Source organism: Phyllobates terribilis, unplaced genomic scaffold (genome assembly GCF_046119375.1).
Source record: "Phyllobates terribilis strain yellow unplaced genomic scaffold, ASM4611937v1 Scaffold_11__3_contigs__length_659146591, whole genome shotgun sequence".
NCBI lineage: Eukaryota > Metazoa > Chordata > Amphibia > Anura > Dendrobatidae > Phyllobates > Phyllobates terribilis.
Genome location: NW_027362771.1, coordinates 156,435,861 through 156,456,616, shown reverse-complemented (window position 1 = coordinate 156,456,616; position 20,756 = coordinate 156,435,861). Strand labels below are relative to the sequence as shown.

At 40.0% G+C, this 20,756-nt stretch overlaps 1 long non-coding RNA gene across 1 annotated transcript; it reads right to left on the bottom strand.

Annotated features, from left to right (window-relative positions):
* Positions 1-8,283: 8,283 nt before the first annotated feature.
* LOC141165043 (uncharacterized) lies at positions 8,284-18,672 on the bottom strand. Its single transcript, XR_012251039.1, has 3 exons — positions 18,567-18,672; positions 17,142-17,258; positions 8,284-8,698 (listed from the first exon to the last, which is right to left on the bottom strand). It is a non-coding gene; the product is annotated as an uncharacterized lncRNA (long non-coding RNA).
* Between the last annotated feature and the right edge of the window lie 2,084 nt (positions 18,673-20,756).

Here is a 20,756-nt window from a genome sequence, read left to right as displayed (position 1 = left end):
ACCTGGCCTGTAGGTAAGTAGTTTGAACAGTAAACTGGTGTGAATTGCTTCACTGACACACTAAAGGAAATTTTTAATGGAGACCAGAAATGGCAGTATTTTCTGACAACGTATATGTGATCCATGTGACGGAGAAAACAGAGTTTTAAATACCTGGCCTGTAGGTAAGTAGTTTGAACAGCAAACTGGTGTGAATTGCTTCACTGACACACTGAAAGAAATTTTTAATGGAGGCCAGGAATGGCAGTATTTTCTGACAACGTATATGTGATCCGTGTGATGGAGAAAACACAGTTTTAAATAGCTGGATTTCTAGCACTGTAATATGGAAAGAACCTGGCTGTATTCTGCAGTGCCAACAAGCAAATGTCGCAGAAAAAAGGTGTTCTCTGGATTGCTTTTTAAGCAAATAATGAGGATTAAGATCCAAAGAAAAGTATTCCTGGCCCCTGAGAACTGGGCCTTTGTATAGAAATATCTAACAGCAGCAGAAGGCAGAATTGGAATGGAGCCTCTTGTGCTATATGCACTGCAGTCTGCTATATACCCTGCCTCCCTGCCTGCCTATATACACTGCCTGCCTGATATCTCTGCAGATGGATTAGTCAGTCCTCAAAAGGACTGTTTGTTAAGATGGATATGTGTAATGTACGGTTTTCTCCCTACACTACCTAATACACAAGCAAATCTCTCCCTGACGCAGCAGCACCTCTTCCTACTCTGTTTAATTCCGGAGTGACTGTGACGAACATGGCGACGCCAGGTCTGATATAGACCTGATGACGCTGTGCGGCCAGCCAATCACTGTAATGCCACAACCAACATGGCTACGGCATTACAGTGCATGGCAGGCAATCCCTGCATGTTGATTGGCGCTCTTTAGAGCAGGGAGGGAACCCGAGCTCCCGCTGAGCAACCCCGGAAATACTCGGCGAGCGCCGAGCATCTCGAGTAGTGAGATGCTTGGGCGAGCACCGAGCAGTAGCGAGTATGCTCGTTGATCACCATTACTTACCTATCCAGTAAATAGTGTACATATATTCACTGTGACTACATTATTATGCCCAGAGCCACTTGAGCCTGCCTGGAGTCAAATGATTTTTATGCGGGGCATACCTACTTGTATGTTGGCCTTTTGGAATCAGTGGTGAAAAGTCATTTAACCATTTGAAAACACCACATTGAACTCAGTAAAAATTGTCTGTCTACACAATCTTATGACAGATTTTATGCCAGGATCCATTTTGGGCCACATTACAGGAAACTCGATATTTTTGGGACTTCCCTATCCATGTCCCAGCAATGCAAGTTGTGACCCATAGTGAGTTAACCCTTCAAATCACACTCTTGGCTGAGCACTTTGATGCCTTTTATTGTGCCAAAAATGTGTTCCTGTGCTTCTTTCAACTTTATTCACCTCAGGACACCTTACTGCCATGTAGTTTGTTAATGAAGATAAATTCTCCGTATTACTGAACCAGAAAATGACAAAAATACATTTCTTTTAATAGAGAAACTGGATGAATGAGAAACCAACTTGAACCGGGAATAAGAGACTGCATGAACAAGGAACCAACTTTAGTATCTTCTGTTGTATTGAGCAGCCTCCAGCGGCGCCATGCACAGCCCCCTCCCTCCCCATCACTGAGGTTAAATTAGGTAATGCAATTATATCCGCCTTCCTTTCACTCTTCGACCTCTCTGTGCTTCCCGACATGCTAGAGACCAGGCGTCTATCGCACTCAAGCAAGAATGTACATGAAACACGTGCAAGAAGGAACCAGGCATTCTCTCTTCACAGAGAGAAGACTTTCCATCACTTGAGTAATATAAAGTTTATTGAAAAGAGTACATTGTGTAAGTTATGTTTTGCTGCAATATCAATCGCCCAGTGCTTTTAAGATGTGTATCAATATATAGGAAGGGTTGGGATATTGAAATCAGTTCAAAGCAAATGTGGAGGAATTCTTATCCATAGTAACCAAATAGGTTGCTGCTTTGATTTTTTTAAAGGCCTGTGGCAAATGATAGCTTGGATGGGATGCCCTTTTTATTCTAATGATGGCTGGACCACACATGACAAGCACTTTCTACCTATTGTGTCCCCCCTATATCCTTATAGATTGTGAGCAGGACCCTCACTCCTCCTGTAACTGTTGAACTGTGTTACTTTTTAATGTCGTTATTGTTTGTACATGTGCCCACTCAATTGTAACATTCTGCAGAATATGTTGGCGCTATAAAAATAAAATTATTCTTATTATTATTGAATTGACATCACAACTTTTGAAAACTCTCCCCCTTCCATCATGCTTTTGGCAATAAACTTTATTTAGAATGCTTAAGAGAACATTTAAAATTCTTTATTGTGCTACCTTGGATGACCATACTTCAATCATCCATAACATTAAAACCACCTGCTAAATATTTTGTATCACCCCACCACCAAACAACTCTGGCTCAGGCCACCTGATTCTATAAATCCATGGTTCAGTTTTGTTGCTCGTGTCCCAATGTAGAGTCCTTAAGGCAGTTCATAGGCCAGGACAGGCGTTTTGTCCACAAAAAGCTAAGGTCATGACACTCGGTTTTGCGAGTAAAAACAGCTGCCGCAAATACAAAATATTGTTAAATGAGCAATTTAAAAACAACAGTAGACAGCTGTGACTCAGCTGCTTCATCTGGTCTTAGTGAAAGGTGCCTTCAATAAAAAGTGGTTCTCCAACATGGTGGCTCAGTGGTTAGCACTGCAGCTTTGCAGCGCTGGGGTCCTGAGTTCAAATCCCACCATGGACAACACCTGCAAGGAGTTTGTATGTTCTCCCCGTGTTTGCGTGGGTTTCCTCTGGGTTCTCCGGTTTCCTCCCACATCCAAAGACATACTGATAGGGGACTTAGATTGTGAGCCCAAATAGGGACAGCGATGATAGTGTATGTAAAGCGCTGTGGAATTAATGGCGCTATACCAGTGAGTAAAATAAATAAATATGATATTGATTAACCTTAGGATGGGTTATCAATATCAAATTGATAGGAACCGACAGCCAGCATCCCCACCAATCCGCTGTTATTAGCTCCCATGATAAACAATGAATGGAGCTGCATCTATTTCATGTGTGCAGCCCCTTCCGTCTGCATGATGTGCAATACTAGGCAGCAGTCACTATACAATGAATGGAGCAGTGCAGTTCAGCTCTGTTCAATGTTTACATACAGCCATTGGAGCTGCTAGTAGCTGATCTGTGGGATGCAATGTGTCATGATATTGATGACCTATCCTAAGGACGCAATCAATTTGATATACTCCAAGAACCCCTTTAACTTCAACTGTCAGTGGTTTTAGACAAGGTTCACATGTTGCATCCGTGATATGTTTTGTTTTCGGCTATGTTCCAAAATCACTGTTGTTTTGATGTAGTTTCTTAAAGCCACAGTAAAAAATACACATCACAAATGCAACGTTCAAAACCACTCACAATGTTAGAGCTGATCAGTGTAATTGTACATTTCAGCCAAGACACTATTGTTACTGCTGTTTGAGTGACTGATTTGGTGCCTTACAAAATCTTTATACTAAGCAATGTTTGCAACATGTATATTTTTAAAATGTCGTGACTGATGGATGTCTCTAATATTAGGGTGTTAAAAAACAGATACAAGGTGTGTGCCACCTTTGACCTTGGCTTAGCTCTTGTAAGACAAGACTGTCCGTAGGCATTGATAAATATGTCAGACAGCTGTGACTGACAAAATGTAAAAGCATTAGAGTATTTCTCATCTGCCCGTGGACAGCAAATGGGTCCATATAATGTAATAGAACTATTCACACATCCATATTTTTAGTGACTCCACATGTCCATTCCATTAGACTAATTGCATGTTCTGTCTTTGCGGATCAGACTTTTTAAGCCATGCAAATTTATGAGCCTCGGTTAAAAATTAATGTCACCTAGAAATCATCTGGATACAGTCATATGAATGATCCCATTTGGTAAGGCTATATGTTTCGGTTGTGAAATTGTTGTGACACAGTTTCACAAATGGTCAAAAAACGTGTGTGGTTAGTGTTAGTTGCATACCAGTGTTGAATAAACAAACATGCTTCGATGTGCATTTTTTGACTGCAAAACCGAAATTTAATAGGTTAATTTGGAACATCAGTGGTAATGACTCTGCTAAACAATCTGCTTTAAAAAAAATGCTCTGTCGAAACATGTTTGTGTATGCAAAAAAAAAAACGCTTGTAATCAACCCTGCACTGTTTTTGAATGGGTCACAATAGCGCACTCTTGCCTTACTACAGTCTCAAAAAATGCTACAGCTGTATTACAAAAACAGTACAAGTGGGCAGCACAGTTGCTCAGTGGTTAGGACTGTTAATTTGTAGCGCTGGGGTCCTGGGTTCAAATCCCACCAAGGGCAACATCTGTAAGGAGATTATATGTTCTCCCCGTGTTTGACTGGGTTTCCTCCAGATACTCCGGTTTCCTCCCACACTCTAAAGACTGATATACTGATAGGGAATCTAGATTGTGAGCCCCAATGGGGACAGTGATGATTATGTCTATAAAGCTCTGTGGAATAAGATGGCGCTATATAAGCAAAACATAATAATAAAATAAAACAAGTCACCTGAGCCAGTTTTCAGGCAATATTTCTCCAGACTGATTAGTCTACCTAAAAAAAATGGTTAAATAAGGGATCCTGGGAACATATTGCTCGCACTGAAAGATACAGTCCTATACATTGCATATGAGTTGAAAAATCACATGCAAGGTACAGGAGCAATGTTTAATCAGCAAGGCTATGATTATGAGAATTAAGATCAACATGTAGGTTTCTCATTGCGCAGTATAGCAAGGCCATACAGAAACTACTCTGAAATGCCCACCTGGTCTGGGGAAGCAAAACATTGGTCTTTAATATTGAAATATTACTCAAACTTTTATAACACCTATTAGTAGCATGTTTATCCTCATAATGACCTCTTCATATCCTGGTGACAAACACATGAAGTGCACCCTCCTTTCCATATTGGTGTCTTTGTTTTTCCTTGGTGTTTTTATTTAGTCACATCCCCTGCACTTGCCCCCTTGGTATTTAGCTGTCAGGGAAGGAAGGTGAGAGGAATGTGGCTGTGTCTACTCTGGTGTGTTACTGGTGCTGAGCTGACTGCCCTGATCGTGGGAAAGTGCCTTCACGTAAAGCACAATTTCTTTGTCCCTGTTGTTCTTCTGTAATCGATCTCATTTCAACTCGAAGGGTGGAAAACTTCAAAGGGAAGCAAGGCTGTTGGAGGTCGGAGCAGAAGCACAATCAGCTCACAAATGCACCCACTTTACCCACCACCCCCACCTCATCTCCTCTTTTTCAGAGGAAGAAAATAAAGAGCCTTCCTCAACCTCATTTTAAAACACACACTCCCAATCAATAAATAAAATGCAGACTTTGTGGAGGAGAGGGTGTGGGGGTGGAAGCTAGTACAAAGGTAATCAAGCACACAGGAAAATGCTGGTTACAAAAATGCCTGTTTTTTAGATTGGTGTAAAGGTAATTTTAACTAAATAGTGTGTGGAAGTTAAGGAATATTTTTTTACATTTATTTTATATTGGTTTATTAAAGATAGATCACAAGATGTACACAAACACGCATTGCATTACTTGTTCAGTCTGGGATACAGAACCTTTTCTGGACCAGAGGCAATACTGCCAGATTGAAGCACCAGTTCCAAGAATTGACTGAGACACTAATGTTATATCAAAAGTATTGTAGGTCCTGATTCCACTTTCCAGACTGCAAACTATTAGGAGATCCTTTAGGGCTCATTTAGACGCCCATGCAAATTGGCCTGAGATCGGACTGTAAAGCTCAGACTGGCCACAGCTTTCTCGACCCGAGAGGGACAGCATCCTAGAAATACATGAAGATGTCACGCTTGGGTCGGGAGACCCACAGCCAGTTTGTGCATTAGCTGTCCGTGCTCGGACCGATTGGCACGGATGTCTGAATGATCGCTTACTTGTTCACATACTGGAAAGAAAGAGATCTTGCATGAATGCCGTGTATTGTAGTTTTTTATTAGTTGCTGAAATAGTCATGTGTTTTACTACTCCCATGAAACCTACAATGGAGAGAGTTGAACACAATGAATGGCCACCTCTCCCATTCCTTATAATAGAGTCAGAAGATTCTGTTGATACGGCAGTGTTAAAAATAATTGCAGTCCAATATGACTAGCCAGATTAATCACTGTTTTTGGTATAAAATTATATTACCACATGTCAAACAATTTACCAGTTGGTGCAGTAGATTCTAAGAAAACCGAGAGACTCAGCATTCATGATCTGCATGTTTTTGAGTCTGTGTATTTGAATAATTAATTGAAAGTGGGTGTGTTCAAAATAATAGCAGTGTGGAGTTCAATTAGTGAGGTCAATCATTCTGTGAAGAAACAGGTGTGAATCAGGTGGCCCTTCTTTAAGCGTGAAGCCAGCACACATTCGAGACATTGTTCAGAAGAACAGCATACTTTGATTAAAAAGTTGATTGGAAACTTATAAGAAGTGCAGACAATGATAGGCTGTTCAGTTAAAATTATCTCAAATTCTTTAAAATGGAAAGCAAAACCAGAGATGTGGAAGAAAACGGAAGACTATCATTCAAATGGATCAAAGAATAGTCAGAATGGCAAAGGCTCAGCCAATGATCAGTTCCAGGATGTTCAAAGACAGTCTCAAGTTACCTGTGAGTACTGTGACAGTTAGAAGATGCCTGTGTGAAGCTAATATCTTAGCAAGAAGTCTCCGCAAAGTCCCACATCAAAAATGCCGTTTCTGAAGCAAAGCCAACAAATGGCAAAAAATTGTAGGATGTGGTCAAAGCATCCTGGGGTGGAATAACAGTTGACAGGTGCCAGAAGTTGGTTGCCTTTATGCAACATAAATGTGAAGCAGTTCTAAAAAACTGTGGGTATACAACAAAATATTACGTTAGTGATTCACAGGAATGCTAAATCCTTAAAGTACATATTATGAGTTTGTACAGACAAAAGCAGACACTGCTATTTTTTAGAACTACCCAATGTTCATTTTTTGTTATTTTCTGTAAAGTAGTTAAAAATTCTATACATTTCTCTTCATGTTTTGAATTAGAAAACAGTGCAGAATGTTCCCAATGCATGGAAATAAAAACTAGTATGAAGATTTTGTGTTTAACTCATGTTTTTGAACACACTGCTCTTATTTTGAACAGTACTGTGTATCGGAATCCCAAATATGTCAGTGAGCCCTTGCGGGCAGAAACCAAACAAGTGATAGCAATTGTTGGAGGTATAAATTAATTTCAGGTAACTTTTTATTCTTGGGCTTCTCTTGAACTGTATTCAACCTTTTTGTTCTCTCCTTTCTGGTGCAGCTTTTGACAAGGAACATCAGGTAGGTTGCCTAAATAAATGCTGATGCTTAGGAACCCCCTAAATATATACAGTCCACAGCCAGGTCTGCATTAAAGAGGAACTTTCCTTAGATATTTTAAACTGAGTACCTCCTCCAGTTGCTGCCGCTCCACTGATTCTGGAACAGTTTTTCTTTTTTTTCTTTGCTCCTCCGTTCCAAAGTTATGTTTCTCAGTGTTAAAGATGCAAATTTTCCCTCCAACTAAGTGGGCATATACCATGAAACTTCTGTGTGGGTGTTTGCTTTTTCTCCCCTAGAACAATAGCCAAGAGAAAAATAACAGCTTGATAGAGGGGAAAAAGTAAACGCCCACAGAGAAGAACAGCTGTAGCCTGCCTCAATGTGTTCAACTGAGAAAAGATTTGTCTCACGTAAATACGCTGAGTACTCTGCCATTGCCACGACCCTTCCTATTATTGGAGTGCAGTAGTACAGGAGAGGAGGAGAGCATCATCTGTAACAGTCCGGCATTCCAGCTATTCTCTCCTATACTCCAGGGCTCTAATGGCAGGAAGGAATGCGGTGACTGCCTAACTCTGCATGTTCATGTGAGACAAATCTCATCTCAGTAGAACACGCTGAGCCAAGCTGCAGCTGTCATCCTCTTTTTTGGCCTTTTCCTCCCTCAATGATGCAGCTGTGTTTTGATTGGCCAGTGTCAAGAAAAAGAAAAAAGCCAACACCCATGCAGAAATTCTGTGATATATGCGCACTAGGCTGAAGGGAAAATTTGCATCTTTATTACCGAGTGGCATAACTTTGGAATGGAGGGGCACAGAAAATAAAAACTATATCAGAATCCATAAAACAGCGGCAATTGGAGGAGGCACTAGGTTTAAATTGAAAAAAATCCTGTCTTTAATGTAGATCAGATCCCCTTATTCCAGATCACAAACCTTACCCCTTTATACAGAACCTCAGACCACAAATGTATGTACCCACATCACATAGTTTTTGCATATCTATTCAGGGATGAACAATCCCCAAAGTTAACGTCCTGTCTCTAGGTTAGAAGGTGATTTTAATTTAATTGTTGGAAATTTGCTTGCTTTTTTGGGAGAAAGTTTTTGGTTAACTTCTTAATAACTTTTGTGGTTAGCATCTAGCACAGCTGAAGACCACAGAAACACAATGTATGGCATGGATCTTTATCCTGTATTTGGGTTTGTTCACACGGCATATGCAGTGCCATCTGCTGCAGAAATCCAAGGTAGAAGCTGACTCGCAGATTTCTTCTGTGGGCCTGCCAAAACAGAATTCTCGCTGAAAACAAGTGACGGTTTGTAGGCATTTTTTTATGTAATAAATGACAACATTTGTGTAAAAAAAAAACTCAGTGTAAACATATCTTACCTGCAAGGCTATGTTCACATGTTGCATTTTTGCTACAAATTAAATTCTGCTTTAACAGTACCAGTTAAAGCTATGAGATTTCAGAAATTTCATGCACACAATTGCTTTTTTTCCAGACTGAATTTGAAAACTGCAGCGTGTCAATTATTTCAGCATTTGCTGTGTTTTTTTCACCCATAGAATGCAATGAGTAAGTGCAAAAAAGCAGCAAAAATGCAAGTACCAGGTTTTGCTGCTTTGTTGGTTCATAAAACTCAGGTACAGTTGGTTGTGACTCCACAGGAAAAGGAGCTTTGGGTGTGATGTAGTGTGGTGAAGTGAACTGAGAAGTTTGTGGCAGTAGCACTTTATTTTTAATATTTTACCAAGTTCAAAACCTAATAATGTCTTGGTATCATCACATGAGTGTGGATCTTCTACATTTAATAATGCTGGTAAGTATTTTTTACTTGTAATGTAATTTGCACATAATTGTTGTTTCTTAAAGCAATCCTTTATTTAGCCCCACTGCTTGCATAATTAATTAAATTAGTAATATTTGTTAAAAGTAAACAGTGCTCCACTAATTCAACCTCCCCTGCTGTTAGGTTTGCAATTGTATACTTTTTTATGCATCACTCATGTAATGTTAGTTCATGGCTGAACTTTCTTTAAAGCAATCTGGACATAGTTAATCTGTTATTGAAATATGACATGCAGTTACATCATATACCACCTCCCTAACTTTGATACATGCTCTTGAACTAAGCCAACATTTTCTTGGCAGATGATGGCTCTGATAATCAGCAATCATCTGTCTCTAAAAGTGAAGTTCCACCCGCAGCTGTCAACCTATTACAGCACATTAGCAGGGTGGCGCGACATTCCACGGGAAATCCATGACATGATTGTGAGGCGCCAATGGGTTCCCATGATGGCCAGGGGTCTACTGAAGATCCCCGCGCCTGTCATGACAGTTTTCCTGTGAACAGCAGCTTCTGGTTGATGTTGATAGGAGACTGATTTTTGTAATATCCAGCAATGCAATGCAATCGCAACACTGCAATAAAATGCAAAATGAGGCTACCAAAATATTGTATCTACCCCAAAATTGTATAAATAAAAATGTCAGCTCAGGGAGCAAAAATAAGCCATCACACAGCTACATCAACTAATAATTGAAAACGTCACTGATCTCAGAAAATGGTGACACAAGAAAACTTTTTTTTCAAAATTAGTTTTTCACCACTTAAATAAAAAAACAATGCATGTTTGGTACCTAAGTAATCATGCTGACATGGAGAATTTTGTTGCCAGGTCATTTTTAACATATAGTCAACATGTTAAATAAAAAAAAATAAAAAAATTGTAGAATTGCACATTTTTCCCAATTTTGCCATATATGATTTTTTTTTCCATGCTTACCAGTACATCACATAATAAAATGAATGGTATAATTCAAAAGTACAACTCATCTTGCGAAAAACAAGCTCTCATATGAATATGTTGACAGAACAATAAAGAAGATATTGGAAGAAGAGGAAAAAAATGAAAACGCAAAAACGGAAAATAGCCCTGTTATCAAGAATTAATTAAATTAGTGATATGTTTAACAAGTAAACAATGCCCTACCAATTCAAACTCCCTCACTGTTAGGTTTGCAATTGAGTACATTCTCATAAATAACACATTTAAAACAAAACAAAGCACTAATAGTCATAAAAAATCTTTTCTCCTTAAATAATTTGATCAAATTGCCCTTAAATAATTTGATCCCCCAACTATGACCCCGACACAGCCCTCTATGTAGTATAATGGGCCTACATACAGTATAATAGCCCCAGACCTCTTCACACTGTATATTGGCCTCCACACAGTATGATGGATCCCACACAAACCTTCACACTGTATAATTGTTTGCATACAGTATAAAGGCTCCCACATAGCCCTCCAAATATTATAACAGCCAACACATAGTCTTCCATATAGTATAATGCTCCCTATAGTCCTTCATATAGTATAATGCACTCCCCATACTCCTCCATTTAGTATACTGCACTTCCCATAGTCCTCCATATAGTATACTTCACTCCCCATAGTCCTCCATGTAGTATAATGGACTCTCCATAGTCCTTCATATAGTATAACGCACTCCCCATAGTCCTCCATATAGTATAATGCACTCCATAGTCCTTCATATAGTATAATGCACTCCTCATAGTCCTCGATATAGTGTAATGCATTCCCCATAGCCCCCCCATAAAGTATTTTGGCCACCACAAGGTTCTCATTAATTAAAAAAAATACAATACTCCCGATGAGACGTCAGACGCTGCACTGAGACATCAGATGCAAAGGAAAAATGATGGGGGAGAGAGCATCAGCTGACAGTACAGTATAAAGGCTCCCACATAGCCCTCCAAATATTATAATAGCCCCCACATAGCATTCCATATAGTATAATGCACCCCATAATCCTTCACATAGTATAATGCACTCTCCATAGTCCTTCATATAGTATACTGCACTCCCGATAGTCCTCCATATAATATAATGCACTCCCCATTGTCCTCCGTGTAGTATAATGCACTCCCCATAGTCCTCCATATAGTTTACTGCACTCCCCATAGTCCTTCTAATAGTATGATGCACTCCCCATAGTCCTCCATACAGTATAATGCATTCCCCATAGCCCTCCATAAAGTATTCTGGCCATCACAATGTTCTCACTAATTTAAAAAAAATACAATACTCCTGACTTCAGTTGCTGCACTGAGACGTCAGACGCAAAGGAAAAATGATGGGAGAGGGAGCTTCAGCTGACAGTACAGTATAAATGCTCCCACATAGGCCTTCAAATATTATAATAGCCCCCACATAGCCTTCCATATAGTATAATGCACCTCATAATCCTTCATATAGTATAATGCACTCTCCATAGTCCTCCATATAATATACTGCATTCTCCATAGTTCTCCATATAGTATACTGCACTTCCCATAGTCCTCTATATAGTATAATGCACTCCCCATAGTCCTCCATATAGTGTACTTCACTTCCCATAGTCCTCCATATAGTATAATACATTCCCCATAGTCCTCCATATAGTGTAGTACACTCACCATAGTCCTCCTAATAGTATAATACACTCCCCATAGTCCTTCATATAGTATAATAGCCCTCCAAATATTATAACAGCCAACACATAGTCTTCCATATAGTATAATGCTCCCTATAGTCCTTCATATAGTATAATGCACTCCCCATAGTCCTCCATATAGTGTACTTCACTTCCCATAGTCCTCCATATAGTATAATGCACTCCCCATAGTCCTCCATATAATATACTGCACTTTGATGCCAAATATAATAGCCCCCACATAGCCTTTCCTATAGTATAATGCACCCCATAGTCCTCCATATAGTATAATGCACCCCATAGTCCTTCATATAGTATAATGCACTCTTCATAGTCCTTCATATAGTATAATGCACTCCCCATAGTCCTCCATATAGTATAATACACTCCCCCATAGTCCTCCATATAGTGTACTCCACTTCCCATTGTCCTCCTAATAGTATAATACACTCCCCATAGTCTTTCATATAGTATAATGCACTCCCCATAGTCCTCCATATAATATACTGCACTTTGATGCTATTAATGGAATATGTGTTGACACACTATTATTTTGTCTTCAAAAATTGGTTCTTTCTTCAGAAAAGGGGCATGGCTATGGGTGCAGCCTTCACCTCATCATATGCCAACCTTTTTCTTGGCCTTTGGGAGCATGAATATGTGCAGAACATGGAACACACTTCATCAGCTGCAGTAATATCATGAATAAGGTTCATTGATGATATTCTGGGCTCCAACAGTGAACTGAAAGAATTTCTGCTATACTTGGACAACAACACCATGAATATCAAACGTTCTCATCATATCAAACAAGATTCTAATGATTTTCTGGACCTGGGAATTTCAGTAGATAGCTGTGGACAACTTCACATGACTATCGGAAAAAAACTGGCGTCAATGCGTTTTTACACACAAAATCAGTCATGTCATTCGGGCCATACCCACCGGACAAATTTTAAGAGCACGACGCATTTGCAACCAAGATGAATCATTTGAAGACCAAGCACGTGATTTAACTTCCAGATGTTTACAACGTGGCTACTAGATGGACAACATTCATTGTACGTGTATTCAAACCAAAGATACGGATCGACAGACCTTATTATTTTCTCAAAAGAAGAAAGAGACAGATGGACATGTTCGTGTTATCACCAATTACCATTCTAAATGGCGTGAAATGACTAGTATCATTACTAAGTATTGGCCCATCCTTCAGCAAGATTCTACCCTATGTAAATTGTTACCAAATCGACCTTTGATTACTGCTAAACGCAATAAAACTTTGGGTGATTTATTAGTCCACAGCCATCATGTTTCCCCCAGATTGACGTTAATCTTTGGTTCCAAGGGTCCCAAATGGGGTTCTTGGAGTTGTGGGACCTGTAAAGCCTGTAGGCATTTGGAGAAGACTAATATCTTCTATGACTGGGCATGTATGAGAGTTTAAAGTCTTACATTTTATCAACTGCTGTACATCTATGGTTATATATCAGGCCACTTATCCATGTGGTTTAAACTACGTGGGAATGACAACTCATGAATTGCGTGTTCGTACTCTCGAACACATCAAGGATATAAAAGCAGCAGTAAAAATTCCAATTGATGATTTTGGAGCTCTCTCCAAATTAAAACCTCTTGCCAGACATTTCCGCAATTATCATCCTAACCAGGAACATTTATTGAGGATTAAAGGGATTGATCGGATATATCCTGAGAAGAAATTGGCACAAATTGAGTGCAAATGGATCACTCTTCTTAAATGTATGACTCCTAGAGGTCTGAATGAACAATGGGGTTTCTCCAGTTTTTTGTAATAAACACTTTTTGCCTGGTAATTATTTTCCTATTTATATTCATTTTTATTTTTTCATTGGCAGTGTATAGGTTTCCGGCTGATGTATTTTGGGCAATCAATTGTTTAGAAATCATGTTTTTCTCTTTCTGCAGTGTTATATTAGCAATAACATCATTTTTTGCAGCCTCCTTTCCTTCTGCTTTGCAACCCCCGCTACTTTTTTTCCCCTTCCCTCTCCCTCTACTTCTTTCCTTATACCATTTTCTTTCCCCTTTTTTGGCCTATTCATTTATTCCTGTCAACCACTAACCCCCCCCCTTTTTTTCCCCTTTCACTCACTTAATTTTTTTATATATTGTTCACATTTTTCACTTGTTTTATTGTTTTGTTCCTTTCCCACCCCCTATATTTGGTTTTTCCTCATATATTGATTTGCCCTTTACCCATATTTCACTCCCTTTTTATTTCTCTTTATTCCTTACATTCACTGTATTCCTTGACATTTCACTTTTTTTCACTCCACCAATTTTGCATTCACCTTCACTTCTTTTTCATCCTTATATTCATCATACACCACATTATTTCGTTCACACATCACACCATATCATTCCTTTCACACATCACACCTTATTTTGTACTTCATGATGTTTTTTCATGTTAACATTATTACATACCAGTCTCATTGTTTTTTGTCTTTTTTCCTTTTATTATTATTAGCCTTCCTGCTTACTAAATAGTTTGTTTTTTTACTCTTCCCTTCCCATCGTATATTATACGTGTTGTTATTTCCGTTTCTTTATGACTGCATACATGCTATGCACTACTTTGCACAAACATCTGTTCTGTTGGTGTAGCGATACAGCGGTATTGCACAAGCTGCGACATTGTATCTGGACATTTCCCTGTCTAAATATGGCTGCAGGAGCGTTGTGCACTGCCTTGTGCATGCGTCCGCCTGGTTGCTGCATTGGCTTCCAGGGACACCGTGTCACGAACTGTGACTCACGTCACACTTCGTGACGCGACTCCCGACTTCCTTTGCGTGGACCGGTAGAGAGCCTGCACGAGTTGTGGTGCCATGTAACATGGCGTCTCTTGATTGTAAGTGTTCACAGCTGTTCTTGCCCTACTTATATCATGCCGGATCCCCTCAACTTCAGTCCCTGGCGAAGTGGCAGCGAAACGCGCGTTGTAGTGGTGTGAGGGGATCGGTGATGTGTCTATTATTTGATATGTGGTACATTATATTTGTTAATTCCTTGCTGCATCAATTGCAATGCAATATATCTGAAGTGCTGCACTGACAGAAAGAAGCCTCTTAGACCATGCTCCTGGGAAGTTCTAACAAGGTCATAGTCATGATGACCTCAGTTTGCCATGGCAACGATCGGGCCTTGTGATGCTGTCATGGGGGCGCCAATCGGATAGGAGACGGAGCCACCTCCCTTTCACAGTCTACTAAATGTTGCAATCGATATCGATCATGGCATTTAAGAATTCAAAAGGACTGGTGCGGGGCGGGCACCGCCCATGACAGTGACAGCTGGGTCTCAGCTATTACTTACGCTGAGCTCCCGGCAGTGATCGCACGGGCACTGTTCCTGTGCCCATACGATTGCCATGACATCAGTTTACGTCATAGGTCGTGAACCCCTTCCCGATCAGGACGTAAACTTACGTCAAAAGCCGTGAAGGGGTTAACCCACAATATGAAAGTAAATTTAATAATATAATTTTCATTACAAAATCTTCAGTTTTACTCAAATTAGTTGATGCAAAAATGAATACATCTCATATCAAAACAACTACATCTAGTACAGTGGGGGAAAAAAAGTATTTAGTCAGCCACCAATTGTGCAAGTTCTCCCACTTAAAAAGATGAGAGAGGCCTGTAATTGACATCATAGGTAGACCTCAACTATGAGAGACAAAATGAGAAAACAAATCCTGAAAATCACATTGTCTGTTTGGAAAGAATTTTTTTTCAAATTTTGGTGGAAAATAAGTTCACTGCTCAAAAAAATAAAGGGAACACTTAAACAACAGAATATAACTCCAAGTAAATCAAACTTCTGTGAAATCAAACTGCCCACTTAGGAAGCAACACTGATTGACAATCAATTTCACATGCTGTTGTGCAAATGGAATAGACAATAGATGGAAATTCTAGAGGCGATGGGCAGATCACCTCTATGTAGCAGAAATGCTCCTGTGCTATGAGCACCGACTACTAGGTGGCGCTCATAGCGATCAGTACATGACAACCACTGGGGTCTGCTGCAGACCCAGGGTTGTCATGCCCACCCATCAGTGACCCGCGATCACGTGACGGGGTCACCGATGGGCGGGGTAAGTGACGCGGCGCTGTTAAATGCCGCTGTCAGAGATTGAGATTTTAATAGCCGCGGGTAGATCGCGATTCCACCCGCGGCTGTTGCGGGCACATGTCAGCTGTAATAATCAGCTGACATGTGCCTGGTTCAGTGTGGGCTCAGCGCCGGAGCCCGCGCTGAACAGGGGGTGACAGCCTGGTGTGTACTATTACGCCCCAGTCTGTAAAGGGGTTAATTATCTCATCCTAGTTACAATTAATTATACTGTTAGTCCACCTATAAATACAAGGATGCGCTGGATGCCTGTAATCCCTGACGAAGGAGGCCGTGGCCTCAGAAAAGCGTCAGATTAGCGCCAGGTGCATCTCCCTCCAGAGAAACCCACAGCTTTTGTGACGTCACACAGATATCGGGCGCAATCATCCTTGAACTCAGCAATCATGTGGGTGTGACCGGCTGGCACACCTACCCGGCTCTAGGTGGTTTTCCACCGACGTGCGCACATCTCCTGGACTGCTCCCCTGGTGGAGCTCACCATGTGCATCTACCTATTCTGCAGACTCCTTCACAGTTTCGCCACTTTAGGAACAGAGCAGCACATCCTGCTGGACTCCCTGACGGCTGTCCCCAACTCCGCTGCTACACACGCCAGACCAGCGTGTTCCTGACTTTGATCCATCGTTCAAGCAGCACCCCCTGTGTTCTGCTGTCAAACGCTCATTCTTCAGGTGAACGTGACACAAATGAGCCTGGTTCATTTTCCACTCTACTTCAGAGGCTGAGAATCTTCAGTAATTTTCTCAGGTAGGATACAACTACTTATATATCATATAGTGACATTTAGCGCATCCAATTCTACTTATTTGATTAGTAAAGTCGTCCTGACAGGTTTCATTTAACATAATGTATAGTGATTTATGTGCATTGGTTATGCCATCTATACTCAACAAAGACAATGCTAACAATACTATCTACTGCTAGCAGCATACAAGGCTGACATAATAACCTCATGACTGATTTATCAAATTTTAACTTGTAATGCAGATATATTAAGGTACAGCTCATACAACTCAAATATAATACTCACCTTGCTGGTAATCCCCATGTTCTCTAAGGCAACCACTCTGGCTCCGGTCTTCTCTTCATACTTTCATTCTTCATTTGAATTACATCAAATAAATTTGATGTGGATTGAATTTCCTGGCTAAATACGAGAAAATCTGCTAAATTTGCATTTCTCTCAGACTTTGCACTGGGCATAACACAGTTCCAGTTTTAACTAGAGTGATCGTTTAGAAAGGTATCACCAACTTATGCCATTTATGGCATATCTATAGAATATAACATAAATGTCTGATAGAATGGTAGATCATTTTAAGGGTACCCTGATCCATTGTGTGATATTCTAGAGTGGAGGAGATATTCCAGCACAATGGCATAAGTGTTAAAATTTAACTGGATGCTCCACAATACTAAATCACATTACAGGTCTGTGGCATTTCCCTTGCTTTCCACAAGCCTGTGGTGCCCTATCGCTTCCTGTAGTCTCTTATTGTTTACAACCCTTAAAATATCATCAACAGAAACACAGTGGAGTAGAGGATTATGCTCGCTCTCAATATTTTGCCACATTCATACAACCGTATTTTCAGTCCGAGCGTTGTCTTTGAAAAAACCTGACCTTACAAAGACAGCACTTGGACCAATGTTATTCAATAAGGCTGTTCAGTTGTCATTTTTTTTTTTTTACATGGACCGAATGTCCACGCAAAAAAATAAATCACAGAATGCACTAGTCTTCTCCATATATCGGATGAAACGCTCCTATTCAAATTTATGGGTGTGCAAAAAAAAAATGGATCCCATACGGATCAACCATATCCCATCTTGTTGGAATAATGCTAATTATTGTATATATTGTATCATCTGCTATTTACTACTGTTTAATAGTGCGTGTATTTCTGTTTCCAGCAATAGTGTTAAATTGCCAATAATGCATTGTTAAAAAAACAAAAATAATTTCAGCAAGTTCCTGTTCACTGTGTGTGTAGCTGTAGCACATTATTGTCACGGTTCCACCCCTCACTGTGTCTGGGATGCAGTTACTGACAGCTCAGCTGTCCAATCTTGTACAGGGGCATGCTGGAGCTGTTAGTACTGTGATTGACAGCTCGACCATCCAATCTGGTACAGGGGCGTGCAATAGCTGTCAGTGTGGTGATTGACAGCTCAGCTGTCCAACCTGTGACTGGGAGGCACTGGCTATCAACAGGTGTTCATTATTCAAGCTGAATGCCTGGCTACTTAACTGAGCTGTTTCCCCCAGATCTCTGCCAGACTTACATTCAGCTAGTGTGTGGTTTGTTCTCTGTGCCTTGAGTTCTGTTTGTTGATCTTTTGTTGCCCGACCTTGTTCTGACCATCCGTCTGTTTAACCCCTTCTGCTCTGATCTGCTTTCCTCCTGGTATTCTGATCTACAGAACGTTACCTGACTACGTCTTTGCCTCTTACCTCTGCTTATGACGTACCCTCCTGGCTTTGACTCCGGACTCCTTGACTATTCCGTCTCACGGCCTGGCCGTGTAAAGTGACTCAGCGTCACAATTATTACTTTCACTTTGCAAGCCGACAGACAAGATGTTAAGATCATAAGCTATAAGAAATACCAATTGTAAGCTGTGTTATCTTTGTTCCTGAATAAATATATATTCACTGTTGAACAGCTGGACAGTACAGAGATTAATCCGCTGACAACAGGTTATGTGCCCAGAGACTCAGGGTCCAGAAACCCAAAGACCCAGAGAACAGCCCAGAAGAGAGAGAACAATAGTGTACAAACAAGAAGAAGCAAAGATGGTCACCAGCAGCAACTATGTGAAGTTCACAGTGCCAAATCTGACTAACCAGAACTACCAATCATGGAAATTTAAGCTAAAGATGTTGCTGATAAGAGAAGGTAATACATACAGGAGTATAGACCTGACCCACTGCCAGAAGACTGGGCAAATCAAAAGTACAGCAATTGGCTAAGGTATCAATATGTAAACCTAAGAAATAGACATCTATCCAGTACCTATAGGTAGGACAAGCAACCAAAAGGTTCAGCGCATGCAAACTCATTGGAATGTATAAGAGAAAATTGAGCACACAGAACTCAAATTAAAAAATGACACAAATTTTATTAGATACAAAGATACAACATAGAAAAAGTAAAGTACAAAGGTAGGCGGGTGATGCATGGTAACAAGCCAATAGGTGGCACCAAAGCTCAAGCAGGTCTACAACTAATCATACAGCATACCAAAAGATAAGTAATCAAGCAGGCTTATGGCATTAAATGATAGTAGTGACATTGACTGATATATATATATATAGAAGTGTACCTACATAGTACACTAAACATAAAGTTACCTAGTGCAGTAAACTAGAGACAACATGTAAGCAGCAGTGGGGTATCCAAAGCAGAATCTGATTTAAAAACCCAAAATCTACCCAAAAATAAAAGTCATTTGAAGGAAACACGTGAGTGTTTTGTTTGTAAGAAATCAGGGCACCTAAAGGCTGACTTGCAGAGTCTGGAAAGTTAGAATGAATCAGCTGAAAAAGCAAAATAATCATCAAAGGGTTAAAAGTGCCATTACTGAAGAATATGACACTTTAAGTGCTCAAGCTGCATTTATTGTTAATGCAATTACATCAAAGCATGCATGGTGTATAGACTCTGGGGCAACTAGTCATATGACTAATGACAGAAGCTTCTTCTCTAACCTTGACCAAGGAAAATCAGAGACAGTGATCTTGGCTAATGGTCAGTATATGAATTCACAAGGAAAAATCAAAGATGAGTTGTACCAGCTAAAATGCAAGGAAAGTGTATACACTGCTATACATGAACCGCACAAGAATTGTATCCATTTATGGCATCGACGTCTTACACATAGAGACCCTGAAGCAATAAGATAGATAGTTAAAAAACAACTTGCTGATGGTATTACAGTCGATCTGTGTAATCAGACAATGAAATGTAAATGTCCAAAAAATTCTTTCCTAAGAATAGTACTCCAAAATCAGGAAAGCTTCTGGACTTAATACACACAGATATTTGTGGTCCAATGAGTATGGAAAGAAAAGATATTTTCTTTCATTTATTGATGATTATTCAAGATATACAGTTGTCTATCTGCTTGACTGTAAAGATGAAGTTCCAGAGAAACTTGAAATATATCTTGCTGAAGTATATAGCAAATTGGGAGAATGCCAAAAAATCTGCGTGCAGATAATGGAACTGAATATACAAGTAATGAGACATAAAGCGTTTTAGGGAAAAATGGAATCGTATTTCTGACCACTGTACCATACAACCCTGAACAAAATGGTCTAGCGGAAAGAAGGAACCGGACACTTTGTGAAAGTGGAAGAAGTATGCAGATTTGCCAAACACATATTGGAGTGAAGCAATCATGACAGCTTGCTATCTTCAAAACAGACTACCAGGTAAAGCTACTGAGAAAACTTCATTTGCGCAATGGAACAGCAAGAAGCCTGAACTACAACACATAAGAATATTCAGAAGTAGAGTATTTGTACATATTCCCAAAGAAAAACGTACCAAGTGGGAATCTCATGCAAAAGAAGGTATCCTGGTGGGGTACAGTGAAACCCAGAAAGGATATAGAATCCTGCACCCAGAAACGAACAAGG